The sequence below is a fragment of the Papio anubis genome, unplaced genomic scaffold (genome assembly GCF_008728515.1).
Source record: "Papio anubis isolate 15944 unplaced genomic scaffold, Panubis1.0 scaffold299, whole genome shotgun sequence".
Lineage (NCBI taxonomy): Eukaryota > Metazoa > Chordata > Mammalia > Primates > Cercopithecidae > Papio > Papio anubis.
The window spans coordinates 31,298-45,036 of record NW_022163094.1 but is presented as its reverse complement, the minus strand read 5'-3'; the positions used below and the strand labels follow the sequence as shown (position 1 = coordinate 45,036).

Genomic DNA, 13,739 nt, shown 5'->3' with positions numbered 1-13,739 from the left:
CACCCTCAAACCTGTCAGATACTGTTATTATTCCTATTTTATAGATTTGAAACCGAAACACCTAGAGGGCAATGGGCATACCAGAATGCAAAACCATGGCAGAAACTGCTGTCAGACATAGTGGTGAAAGTAATGTGGAAACAGCAAGAAACAGGAGGGTAGAGAGATTCAGGAATCTAAAGCAGAAGATGGAGTAACAGAGACAGGATTTATCTTCTCAATTAGAGCAACCAACAAATAGACAAATATATGGAACAACGGCTGACAAGACAGTAGGCATCAGGAAATGAAAGATACCCCCGAAAGAAACAAATGACATGAGTCCCATGACTGTCCCAGCATGCTGACTTAAGAGAGTTTCCAGGCTGCAGTGCAGGAAGAAGAAACTCACATGGAGCACAGTAGAATCCCTGAGTTAAGGAGATGATGATCCAGAGAGACAAAGCAAGAGTTTACAGGACAGAGTACAAGAAAAGCAAGAGTTGCATAGATAGAGAAGCAGAAAAATCTTCAGTTGACATTCTAAGAGTATTCAACTAAATATTGATCTGCTCACACATGTGAGGAAAATACCAGAGACCAAAGATAGAATCATGTGAAAGGATAAGAGTTAAGGGTACCTGGCATGCACAAAGAGTCAGGAATCATGCCTGTTTCTCCAGTAAGGTTGGAAAACAAAAATCACAGGGAATTTGGGACGATTCATGGAAGAGTCATGTCTTAGTGATATGAAATAATTAGTTCTAGAATGAGCACTGCTTGGGTGAGGTCAAACAAATTCTAAAAGCAAGACCCAAAAGCATCACTCTGTTTGCAAGTAAGTTAACTGCATATCAAAGCAAAGCTAAAAAATAGAAGAATACAAAATTATCCTGCAATCAACAGGTAAAACTGATAATGTCTAGCGTTCAGTAAGTGGGTTATTAAGCCAGCCAAGAAACAGCAACATACAACCTATATGTGATAAAAAAAAAAATAAAAGCTGAAAACTGACACACATATTAGAATTAGCAGACAAAGGTGGTTGAATAACTATTAAATCTGTATTTCATATATTCAAAAGTAAAGTAGAAACACGAAACTTATGAAAAAAACCTCTTGAGATTCAAACTGTAATGTATAAGAAGACAAATACAGTGGGAATATGACATAAAGCTTGCGGAAGCATAGGTAGATGAACTTGAAGACATATAATAGAAACTAACCAGGTGAAATACAAGGAGAAAAGAAAACAAAAACATGAACAAGAAATAAAGAAAACATTAGTGAGTTATAGGACATCAAAAGTCACAAAATTAATGTTCTTGGATTCTCTGGAGGAGAGATAAGAAAAGGCAGAACAGAAAACATATATGAAAAAATGATGGTTGATATTTTTTCCTAATTTGAAGAATCTATAAGCCCACAAGCTCAAGAAACTCAATGAACTTCAAGCACAAGGTAGTAGAAGAAATCTACACCAACACACATCATAATAAAACTGAATAAACAGGCCAGCGATCCACAAAAAATCCTAAAAGTAACTAAAGAAGAAAATGCATGTTTCATAGAGAAGTAAAAGTAAGAATGCAGTAGATTCCTGGTTAGAAACTGTGTGTTCAAGGGCCGGACACGGTGGCTCACTCCTGTAATCCCAGCACTTTGGGAGGCCAAGGCAGGTGGATCACGAGGTCAGGAGATAGAGACCATCCTGGCTAACATGGTGAAACTCCGTCTCCACTAAACGTACAAAAATTAGCGGGACGTGGTAGCCGGCTCCTGTAGTCCTAGCTACTCGGGAGGCTGAGACAGGAGAATGGAGTGAACCCGGGAGGTGGAGCTTGCAGTGAGCCGAGATCGCGCCACTGTACTCCAGTCTAGGTGAAGGAGTGAGACTCAGTTTCAAAAAATAAAAAATAAAAAAATTGTGTTCAAGGAAACAGTAAAAGAAAAAAAAAAAGAAAACCTGTCATCCATGAATTCTACTTTAATAGAAATACCTTTCAAAGTAAATACTTTTTTTTTTCTGAAATAGACCACATGAAATAATCACTAGCATACAAACATCTGACAACAATGTGAAAATCCTGTATGCTGAAAATTATAAAATATTGATGGGAGATATTAAATAAGCCTAAATACATATAAATGGACAGACATACTATTTATGAGTTGGAAGAATAAATCTTGTTGAGATGTAAATTCTTCTCAAGTTAATCCACAGATTTGATGCTATCCCAATCAAAATCTCAATGGCTTATTTGTAGAAACTAAACCTATTATAAATTTCAGATGCAAAAGCAAAGGACCAAAAATAGCAAATCAAAGAAAAACAAAAATGGAAAAGCAGAGGTTGGTGAACATGCATCCATCATAATAGAAATGACGTGAAAGAAACACAAACAGAAAAGCGACAAAAGAAAAAAAAAAAAAAAAAGCAAGCAAGCATTGATGAACCCATGAGACCACTTCAGGAGCCAAAAATATATGTAGTATAATAGAACTTAGATTCAAGACAACATAGTTTAAAGATAGACAAAGTGGTCACTGGAATAGAACAGAGTCCAGAAATATACACTGTTAGGGCCCAGAAACCGATACTCTAAAATATGACACTTTCACATGCTGAGCTGAAGAAAGTCTCAAGGCCTCCAAGATCTCTCCCCTAATCCTGTTTCTCAGTCCTCTGTCAATCTCTAAGCACAGGATGAATTTATTCTCTAACGTCCTTATGTACATATCATCTAGACCCATCAAAGAAGAAAACAATTCCTCTGGTCTCTTCCCTGAGTTTTCATTAACTGAATGAACTCATATAGCAGGAAGAAAGACTGAAATCTGTCAATGCACATGGACAGACTTTTGTCACAAACCCTTCTCTGCTCTGTGGGCCCAACAGATTTTGTTCCAGGCCACTGTATGTTACTCAAGCCTACAGAATTTCCCTAAAAATTATTTATTAACCCCTTAAAATTATCCACACTTACCCATCATGCTTTCCCCTAAAATGTAGGACTTATAACCATTTGTACCCCATTGTGTGGTGAGGCAGTCACTATTTGATTCTCCCTCTTGCACAATAATAAATTTGTTTAACACTTCTCCTATTAATCTGCCTTTTGTCGGTTGATTTTTTTCAGTAAACCTTCCAAGGGTCAAAGGGACGGTTTCCCTTGGCACCTACAACCCACATATAAATATACAACTACAACCAATTTTTGACAAAGGTTGAAGAGAAACTCAGTGGATGAAAGATTGTCTTTTTACAAAAGGCACTAGACCAACTAGTGTTCATATAAAACAAGTATACTTCAATCATTACTTTGCATCGTACATAGATATTTTATTAAAAATAGATAATGAATCATAAAAATGAAAATTGTAAAAGTTATAAAATAAAATATCTGAGAAAACCGTGACCCCAGCTAGGCAAAGATTTCCTTAGTAATGCACAAAAATAATAGTGTTTTGTCAAAATTAAAATAGTTTGCTCTATAAAACACACAAATATGGAAAGACAAACTATTCCTTGGGTGAAAGTATTTACAAATTGTATGTCCCACAAAAGGACATGTATCCAGAATATAACAGTAAGTTTCAAAGTTTAATTTAAAAATAAGGCAAATATTTGAAAGAGTCACTTGATCAAATAAAATATACACAAGGAAAATAAACACAATAGTGTTCACTGTTGTCACTTCTTAAGGAAATGTAGCATAATACCACAAAGAGATACTGCTACACACTTACTGCAGTCATTAGATTAAAGAGACAAAATCACACTAAACGTTGGCAAAGATGTGAAAGATGTAGAATCTTCATATACTGCTAGTGGGGATATAAAATGGTACAATCACTTTGGACAAAGGCTGGCAGTTTTTTAAAAATTTCAGTATGTATGTAACATATGTTCTAGCTATTCCAGTATTAGGTATTTACTCAGGAGAAATAAAAGAAAATGTCTATAGATGCTTATCTATGAAGGTGCATTAGAGTTTTATTTGCAGTAGCTAAAATCTGGATACAAATAAATGTTCGTCAAAATAAATAATTATAGTGTGGTTTATCTATTCAACAGAATATTAATCAGTGCTTCTGTACATTTGGACTATTATAACAAAATACCATAAACTGGCTGACTTATAAACAACAGAAATTTATTTCTCACAGTTCTGGAGTCTGGGAAGTTCAAGATTCAGGTGTCAGCAGATCAGGTGTCTGGTAAGGCTCCACTTTCTGATTCTTGGAATGGCACCTTCTTGCAGTGTCCTTACATGGACGAGACCAGCTAGCTCTCTGGGTTCTGTTTTCTGAGGGCACAAAACTAATTCATAAGGGCCGCACTCTCATGACCTAATCATCGCCTTGGGGGTCCGGATTTTAACACATGAATTTTGGGATGAACACAACCATTCAGAAATATTTAGCAATGAAAAAATGCAAGAATTATTGATACATGCTATAACATGGGTCTCAGAATAATTATATTAAGTGAAGAAATACATACGTATAACTCCAGAAAGCAAATCAATCCTTGTCAGAGTATGGTGAGGGTAACTGAGGGGATAGCAGGGAAGGATTATGAAGGGGTATGGAGAAATAGGGTATGATGATTATATTCATTATCTATATTGCAGTGATAGTATCACAGATGTTGCATCTGTCACAAATGGTACACACACACACACACATATACACATTTCCTGAGTTCAGAACTTGTACTCTACCCACTGTGCTCTGCTAACATTTTAAATCTGCAAAGATGCTGTCTTTCACAGCTGCATTCCTCCCTAATGGAACCTACGTCGGAGTCAATATCCAGAGAGGGCAGTTATTTTCTAAAGGGAAGCTTATGTGATTCACCACTGCTTAGATTCCATTATTGAAGTGACAAGCAAGGTTGTCACTCACAGCTTGAGATATCTGGAAATCCACTTCATTTAAATCAGTACGTGAATTTCTGCAAGAGTTTTACTGGAAAGACGTTATAACAGTGTTCTCTTTTGGTCAGAACTATTGTTTACCACTTCCCTGCTACCACTCCAAATTCTATGTTTTTCTACTTTCCATGATGGCCAAGAGCCATATTGAAAGAGTCTGAGCAGCCTCCGTCCCAATCTATAGGTATATGTTAGCATGTTTAGAGAAAGTGATGGAAAGGTTCAACTGACTTTTAATTACAAAGGGATACTTCCAGGATTTGGAAGATAGAATTCATTAAGATGGAAGGAGAACCCAGGTAGGTAGAATGATTCCTGACAACCCTGGCGCTTGCAAAATTGCTCCCTGAATGTGAACAGGACTGTGAGAAATCAATCCTATGAAACTTTTTCTATATTTACATGAATTTTTGGCAGATGTAGTTAAGGTTATTTATCAGTTGACTTTAGGTTAATCAAAAAGGGGATAATTAGGATGAGTTTGAACTAATCATATGAGCCCTTAAATATTGGTCAGCAGATCAGAGATGGAGAAGTCAAAGATTAGGAAAAACAAAGCATTCCCCCGCTGGCTTTGCATGCATAACCACCACATTATGGAGAGGGCCATGTGGCAGAAATGGTGCACATCCACTTAGAGGCAAAAACAGTCCCTGGTTCATATCCAGCAGTAAAATGGGGATATCAGTCCCAGCTGTAGGAAATTAAATTTTGCAAACCAACTCTATGAGCTTGGAAGAGAATCCTGAGCTTCAAGTGAAAACATAGCCCTAGACGACAACACAATTTCAACTACGTAAGACCCTGAGCATAGAATCCAGTCATGAAATGCCGGACTCCTGACTCATGGAATCTATAAGATAAAAAATTTTGTATTGTTTTAAGCTTCCAAGATTGTGATAAATTTTATATAGCAACAGGAAACTAATGAAAATGGTGATTAAACTACAATAGTAGTAAGCTGAGACCATATGACCTATCTGAAAGTAATATCACATGTGGAGTATCTCCTTGGGTCTCCTCGAGGCATGGCAAGACTTAATTCTCAAAATACTAAAAATAAGACCCTTATATGTTTAGTTATATATGGCTGAATTTAACTTAATTTGTTAATACTGGAATAAGCAGGGCAAAAAACAAAAACAAAACAACTGATTTAAATGAGAATATAAACAAAGCACAAAGAATGCTAGAATGAGACGATTGTCAATAAAATACAAAACTGGCTAGTCTCCTAGAAGATCTGGTGTCTGGTAACCTTCAGAGACACCTTCTCTACCAGATGAAGAATCATTTTCACATTATCAATTTTCTACAAATTAACCATGAATATAGAGTTTGCTTTCTAAACAATAGTAAATAGCAAGTCAAAAAAATTGGATTGTTCTAGTTCATTAACCCTAAGGAGATTTTATTAGACAGTGTTCTAATATGACATTGAAATGACATGCAATCCCTTTTCTCCTTTATTTCTAAGTTTTGAGTATGTCGTATTAGTGGATACTTTGAAGGTAGGACAAAGTGATGACTAAGAGCTTGCCCACTAACTTTTTTATAGTCCTGTGTATTATTATGGCTCTGAAGATTAAAGTGACTGCAGATTTTCTGTAAGCTGAAAGATGTCTAGGAATATTCAGAACTTGTAATAATCCACAACATAATTCACTATGTTATAATCTACTTGCGATAACTAAATACAAATTGCATTTCAATAAAAACTCTTTTGAAATTAGTTTATTTGTGCACTTAACAAATACATATTAGTAACAACAATAAAGACTTTCAATTTAACTCTCAAATTTAATGAAAATGTGTAGAAAAGTGATATTCCATACTACTTGTCTTAGAATTATAGTGAGGAATCTTTACCCCTTTAATGTTTTAAGATTTCTACCAATTAATTCATCATTCCCTTCAAGAACTGTTGTCTCAACTTTCATTTAATGTCTTAATGATCTCAATTTTCATCCACTTACTGTGATACCACAATCAAAGTTTCGGTTCAATTCAGTAATATTTCTCTGGGAAAGTTGCCATCAATTAATTAATTGCAAAACTTCATCAAAACTAAATAAAAATCAATTCTTAACCGATTTCCTTTCTTTGCTCCTATAATATATTGTACTTACCTCCATGAGGACATAAGAGTACTTGCCTTTTACTGTTTTGTAATTGTTTCCTAGGATATTTACTGAAAGTAAGGAAATATGAATTGCTCATTTTTATTCACAGAATCCACCAGAACATTGTTACCTACCAGGCAGTCCTTAAATGAATGGGAGCAATTAAAGAGACAAGCGAAAGGAAAAATCTTATATTTCAGTGTGTCATTTTTGGCCACGTCTATGAAGAAAACAATTTCTTGAGAACATTGGAACACCCTACGTTGAACTAACTAGCTTTTGAGTTTTATTAAACTTGTGAAGCTTCTGTAGTTTGCTTGTTTTACCTAGTCTTTCTTTTCTTCTGGTCTTAGCTCTCTGGAAATCAAAGGCATGTAATTAAGCAATGCTTAGGGAATGAAATACAGTTACTTACTTTCCCCTTTGTTTCTTAAATCAACATTGTCATTTCTCATTTTAACTCAGTCTAACCCCAATTGATGTACATTTTATACTTATAATTTAAATACAATAAATGAACAATAGATGCCTGTATATTCTAATAGAAATCTTTAAATAGTATAAACAAGTCACTAGCTCAATAATGATAAGTTGCTTACCACAAAGAATGTAGTGTAGAAATTGTAAAGCTTCATCTTTGTTTACACGTATGAATTAATATTTCAAAATTTGCTCTTGGAGGATTTTGAACCAGTGTCCCTTTTTAAACTCCTTCACCTTGTACTAAATGAGAGCATCATCCCTAATATTGCTTTGCTCATCTCTATTTTCTGTTGAATGAATAAGCCTACCCTTTTTCAAATATGATTACCCTCTTCTTCAGTTTTACTATTCCTGTGGAATTAGATCTCCTTATCAAGTACAGCAGTTCAATAATAACTTTCCTTAAATAGGTACATGAAGGTCAACTTGAGACTTCCTTCTCCACAGGGATCAAAAAGGTATGAAATGCCATTACAGCCTAAATTCTGATTGTCTCTAACCAAGCGGAAGGTATTTTTATAAATAAATCTAGATTTATAACAGATGGCTTAGCACAAGCAAAAAAGGGAATCAATAAGAAAAGTGAAAACAAGTATCAGTCAATGAATATTAACAGCTTAATATTAAAAAGACCATATGAATTCATAGCAACTGTATATACTATTATTTCAGAACCTTTATTTTTAATAAAGGAGAATATATTATTGTCATATGTGGTGCAGTTGGTTCTTTCAGTAGATGCTTATCTCTAACATCTGTTTTCATACAACTTAAACTACAGCAATTTACAGACATAACTATAAATAAACAGCCTGCTTATATGTCTGCATATTTTGTAAGCCCTGTGAATACACCATTTATTGCTCTTACAATGATCAGAATGCCAAGAATTTTCAGCTCTACCACCTGCAATAGAATTTGTGTAAAATTATCTTTATAATTTCCCAGATGGTAAGATAGCGAAGTCTTTTGCACATGTTTACAAATTTTTATGGCCTCTGATGTTTTTCTTTAAAAATGGATTGGATTTTTATCTTTGCATTGAATATCTTAATGCCAACAAACAGCTTAATGATAGAAAAGCTCCCTTGAAAGTGAATTAGAATTCAATTATTTTCCATCTCTATTTATAGGTTATGATAAGCTTTAGCTAAAAATATGATAGGTGGTCACATATTTCTGTAGGAACGAATGTCATATTGGACTGGCTGCTTTTGTTAATTTTGTGAAGATGGTTGCAGTCACATTCTGTCTTTTTCATATTCCTTGTTTGTCTCATATAATTAATCACTTAAGTGAAACCTGACTCTGTCTCTGAAAACATCTTTTACATGAAAATCCCACAGTGAAATGTATGTAACGTGAGCTGTAGAGCCATGATTAAGTCATCGGTTAGACTCGTAATATCTAATCTCAACAATGCAGCCAGAGCAACATATTTCAAATATATCAGACTATCCTCACTTTTTTTCTCAGAACCCACCAGTGGTGTCCTGAATTATTCAAGCACAAGTCCTCGGAAAGACCCTCTAGGATCAGATGCCCTTTCCCTCTCTAAACTCGCTGACTGGTCTTTACCTTGCTCATTCAGTGCCAGCCACAAAAGTGTGCGTGAGTCTTTGCTCTTGTGGTATGTGTGTTTGTTTATTTTGTTATTTTGTTAGTGTTTTTTTCCTCGTGTATGTGTGTGTGTGTATGTATATGTGACATGACAAAACCCATGTCTAGATCCATCATCTCCTCTTTTGGACCTTAACTGAAATATCACATTCTCTATGAGGGCTTCTCTGTCCACTGCCCTACCTAAAAATGCAACTTCTTTCTCAACATGTTATTTATTCCTTTGCCACTTAATGTTTTCCTTATCACTTATTATTTAACATAGTGTGTGTATGTCTGTTATGTTTCTTAATTATAGTGTTTAGTTTCTCTCTGCCCACTTGAATGTAAGCTCCAAGAGAGCAGGAATATTTGATCTGTTTACAGTAATAACTACTACATGGTAAGACTTTGTTAAATACTTATTGAATGAACTAATCAATGGGCGTATAGTATATTACCTAGTGTGCTCTTATTTAAAGGAGTATATAGAGGTAATCTTTAAAATATTTTAATGCAAATACCTGTGTGTATGTTCTAGTGAAATTAAGCTATAAAGATGCATTAGTCCTTTGGTTTCTGAATAAATCTAATGTTAAATATAAGAGTAGGAGATTGATTCAGCATTAGTTGGTAACACACTAAGAAAATTAATGGAAATTTTTATTCTTCTTCCACCAGTGATTCTATTCAAATTAGTTATGTTTTTATCCTAATTTTGATTCTTCTCCTTTGATTTAGATATATTTTACATAATGGAAAGAAAATCATTTTATAGATGAATATTTTCTTTTGTCTTTGCTTAAATAATAACATTAAATTTGGTGTCCAGCTAACTATAAACATGTTAAAAATATTTTTCTTTTCTTCAGCTACATATAAAATTTTATTATAGCCTAATCACCTTTTTAAATTATAACAGCATTTTCTTCCCTTTATTTATGTTTTCTAGAATCTAGAGTGCATCCTAACTTTTCATAAACGTCTATGGATTTGAGCTACTAGAGAAACCCTGAAGAAAATAAATGTTAATACAGTTTATGTTTTCTTTGTTTATTAAGGACGATTAAAATCTGACATGCCTAAGTGGAGGATAAATTATAGAAGAATCTAACAGTAGACTTCTTTTTTCTTTGCAGTGGCACAATTATAGCTCACTGCAACCTCGAATTCAGGCACAAGTGATCCTCCTGCTTCAGCCTCCGTAGTAGCTAGGAGTACAGGTGTGTGTCACCACACCTGGCTATTTTTTTTTTTATTTTTATTTTTTTGAAGTGTCAGGGTCTGGCTATGTTGTTCAGGCTGGTCTCAAATTCCTAGCCTCAAGCCATCTTCCCTCCTTGGCCTCCCAAAGCATTGGGATTACAGGGGTGAACCACGGTACTGGGCCTAACCACAGACTTTTAAATATAGCACAGCCTCTGTATATAATCTAGTCTGACATCTTTCCTGCAAAGAAAACAATCTGAGGCCCCTGAATAATAAAATTAGTTAGTAGCACATGCAGGTCTAAATCCAGGTACTCTGATAGCTTGGTCCTGCACTTTTTTCATCTGATATAAAAGGGACTCAAAGAAATGGTTCCCTAAATTTGTCACATTCAACACTTAGAAAGTAACAGGTTAAAGTTTTTGTTTGTGTATTTGTTTGCTAGCATGAAGTCTTAGAACAGAGTCAAAGCCATTGAAGGTTTTAGAAAATTAGCTAAAGTTTTCATAACACAACAAATAATTAGATTAAATGAGAACTAATGTTTAAAAAATAATGAAAGAAAAATAGGAAAATATAACATTTACTGTATTGACTATATTTCTCCTTTCTTTTTTCACTAAAAATATGTAATTCTTTTCTCAGTATACATTTTGTTTTAGGATTTTAACAATTACACAACATGATATATTTTCTTTGTACATATATACATGAATCTAGAATCAATTAGCAAATTTGTTTCATGTATCTTCTCCAGCCAATGTGTGAGTCACAATTCTACCATGGAATTCTACCATACACTGATTCGAGCAATGAATTTTAAAAGCCATATGAATCGTTATAAAGGTAGAATGTGTAAAAATAGTCCTGATGTGAAAGTCAATATTGCAGATATAATTTTAAACAAAAAATACAAACTACAACAAAATCAATTTTTAAAGTTATTTATAAAGGTAACAAGAAAATAGATTTTTTTTTTTTTTTTTAGTTAGGATTTTACACTGTCACCCAGGCTGGAGTGCAGTTGTGCAATCATTTCTTGCTGCAACTTTGATCTCCTGAGCTTGAGTGATCTTCCTGCCTCAGCCTCCAAAGTAGCTGGGACTACATTCATGTGCCACCATGCATGGCTAATTTTTTCATTTAACTTTTTTGTAGCCACAAGGTCTGGCAATTTTGCCCAGGCTGGTCTTAAACTACTGGCCTCAAGCTGTCCTCCCACCTCATCTTCTTACAGTGCTGGAATCACAGATGTGAGCCATCATACCTGGCCAAGCACAATAGTTTCATCAGTATGCAAATGAGAAACTGTTGGAAGAGTTATTTTATAGGTCTTTAATAAGTAATAAGAAAACTATAGTATTTCAATTTATTCTTAATATAAAATTGTCCTATAAATTTTAATATTAAAAATAATACATAAAATATTTATGTGAGGGTACCATCAGCAAGATGACAGAAGAGGAAGCCTTGGACCCTCCTTTGTTCCATGAATACAACAATTCAGGAAATTCATGGAAGCATTTTCTTTGTAGAAAATCAAGGACTTGTTAAGAGGCTTCTGCACCCCAGGTGAGTGTGAAACTAGACACATTAAGGCCAATATGGAAATTTGACACATCCTCTCACGAGAATCCCTACCCCTGTTGCGGTGTCATATAATCAATAGAACCAACCCTCAGGTCTCTGCTTCTCCCTGAAGAGTGAGAGAGATGACCTGCATGTCCAGTGCTTCAACTTTTCCAGGGTCTCCACAGAGGAATGATTGCTGTCTTGCCAGTCTCAAAGCTCTGATGGGATCTGAAATAATCTAGCCATTGGGGAAAATAAAGATGGTAGTTTGGACTGGTATTTGCCACAGTCCCTCCCCTGGGCTCAGCAGATAGCTAGCAGATGCAAAATCCCAGCTCCCAGGCTTTCCTTGGAGAATTAAAGATTTGGTTTTAATGAAAAATGCCCTAATTTTTCAGGAGCTTCCCAAAGGAGTAGTTTCTGTCTTGCCAGTCTCCCAGTACTACAACACTTGGCATATTCTAGTTACCTTGGGGCCAGTGACAACAAAGATGATGGTTTGATCTAGCTTGCAGCTAGTTGCCACACCCTCCCCCAAGCTTAGCACAGAGCAAACAGGTAAACACCAAAACAAATGAGATCCCAACTTCACTCCAGGAGGGAAAGAGTTGTACAGGGTGCAAATGACCCAACTTTTCTGGGGGCTGACTGAAGAACTGTTCTCAGTGCTTGTCTTGGAGCACTGACAGGACCCGGCATACTGTAGGCCTGTGGGGGCCAATGAGAACAAAGAAAGTGGGTTTGATTAGCACAAAGGAATGAGAGGCCTGCAAAATCCCTGAACAGGCTTATTGGTGAAGACCTTATCCCGTATGAGGCCAGTCTGTGAAGGCTACAAGAGGTACCTTCTTTGTCTAATGTGCAGACACCAACACAGAGAGACAAGGATAAAGAAAAAACAGAGAAATATGTTTTAAATAAGGGAACAAAATAAGTACCTGGAAACTAACTTTAGCAAAGAAAGGTATATAATTTACCTGAGAGAAAATTCAAAATAACTATCATAGATGTTTACTAAGGATAGGAGAAAAATGCATGAACAAAGTGGGAATTGTCTACAAAGAGAAAATGTTAAAAGCACAAAATAGAAATCACGGAGGTGAAGAATACAATATCTGAACTGAAAAGAAATCCCAGAGGATTTCAACAGCAGACTAGGTAAAGCGATAGAAAGGACCAGTGAAGTTGGAAACAGATTATTGCAGAAAGAGTGAAGAAAGATAAAAGAATTACAGGACACCATTGTATAAACACACACACACACACACACATATTCATTTTTTTATATATATATATATAAAATGGTAGTGCCAGGGGGTAAAAAAGAGAAGTTACCCAAAAGATTATTCAAAGAAATAATGACAGAAAACTTAACCAAATCTTGGGAAGAAAATAGACATTCAGAGAATTTAGGAAGCCCAAAGAAACCCAACTAAAATAAACTCAAAGAAATACACACTGAGCCACATTGAAATCAAATTGTCAAAAATTAAAGACAATGAAAAAATTCTGGAATTAGCAGAAAAAAGTGACTTGTCACATACAGGGGAACCCCTTCCTCTCATAAGACTACCAACAGAATTTTCATCAGAAATCTCACAGGGCAGAAGGGACTGGGATGATACTCAAGAGTTTACCTCTTATCCATGATCTTGCTTTTTACTGTTTCACTTATACATGGTCAACCGCAGTTTGAAAATATTAGTCTTCTGATAGAATGAGAGACAGGAAGACCACAATCACATAACTTTTATTACAGTATAACATTTTAATTGTTCTAGTTTATTGTTAATTACTGTGCATATTTTATACATTAAATTTCATCATAGGTGTG

The 13,739-nt window shown here is 35.1% G+C and overlaps 1 long non-coding RNA gene across 1 annotated transcript in view; it reads left to right on the top strand.

Annotated features, from left to right (window-relative positions):
• The window catches only part of LOC116272992, a 76,133-nt gene extending 65,927 nt beyond the window's left edge, over positions 1-10,206 (top strand). The window contains exons 5-6 of the long non-coding RNA XR_004181505.1: positions 7,152-7,983; positions 10,077-10,206. This is a non-coding gene — a long non-coding RNA (uncharacterized LOC116272992). The remainder of the gene's footprint in view (positions 1-7,151; positions 7,984-10,076) is intronic.
• The last annotated feature ends 3,533 nt before the right edge of the window (positions 10,207-13,739 follow it).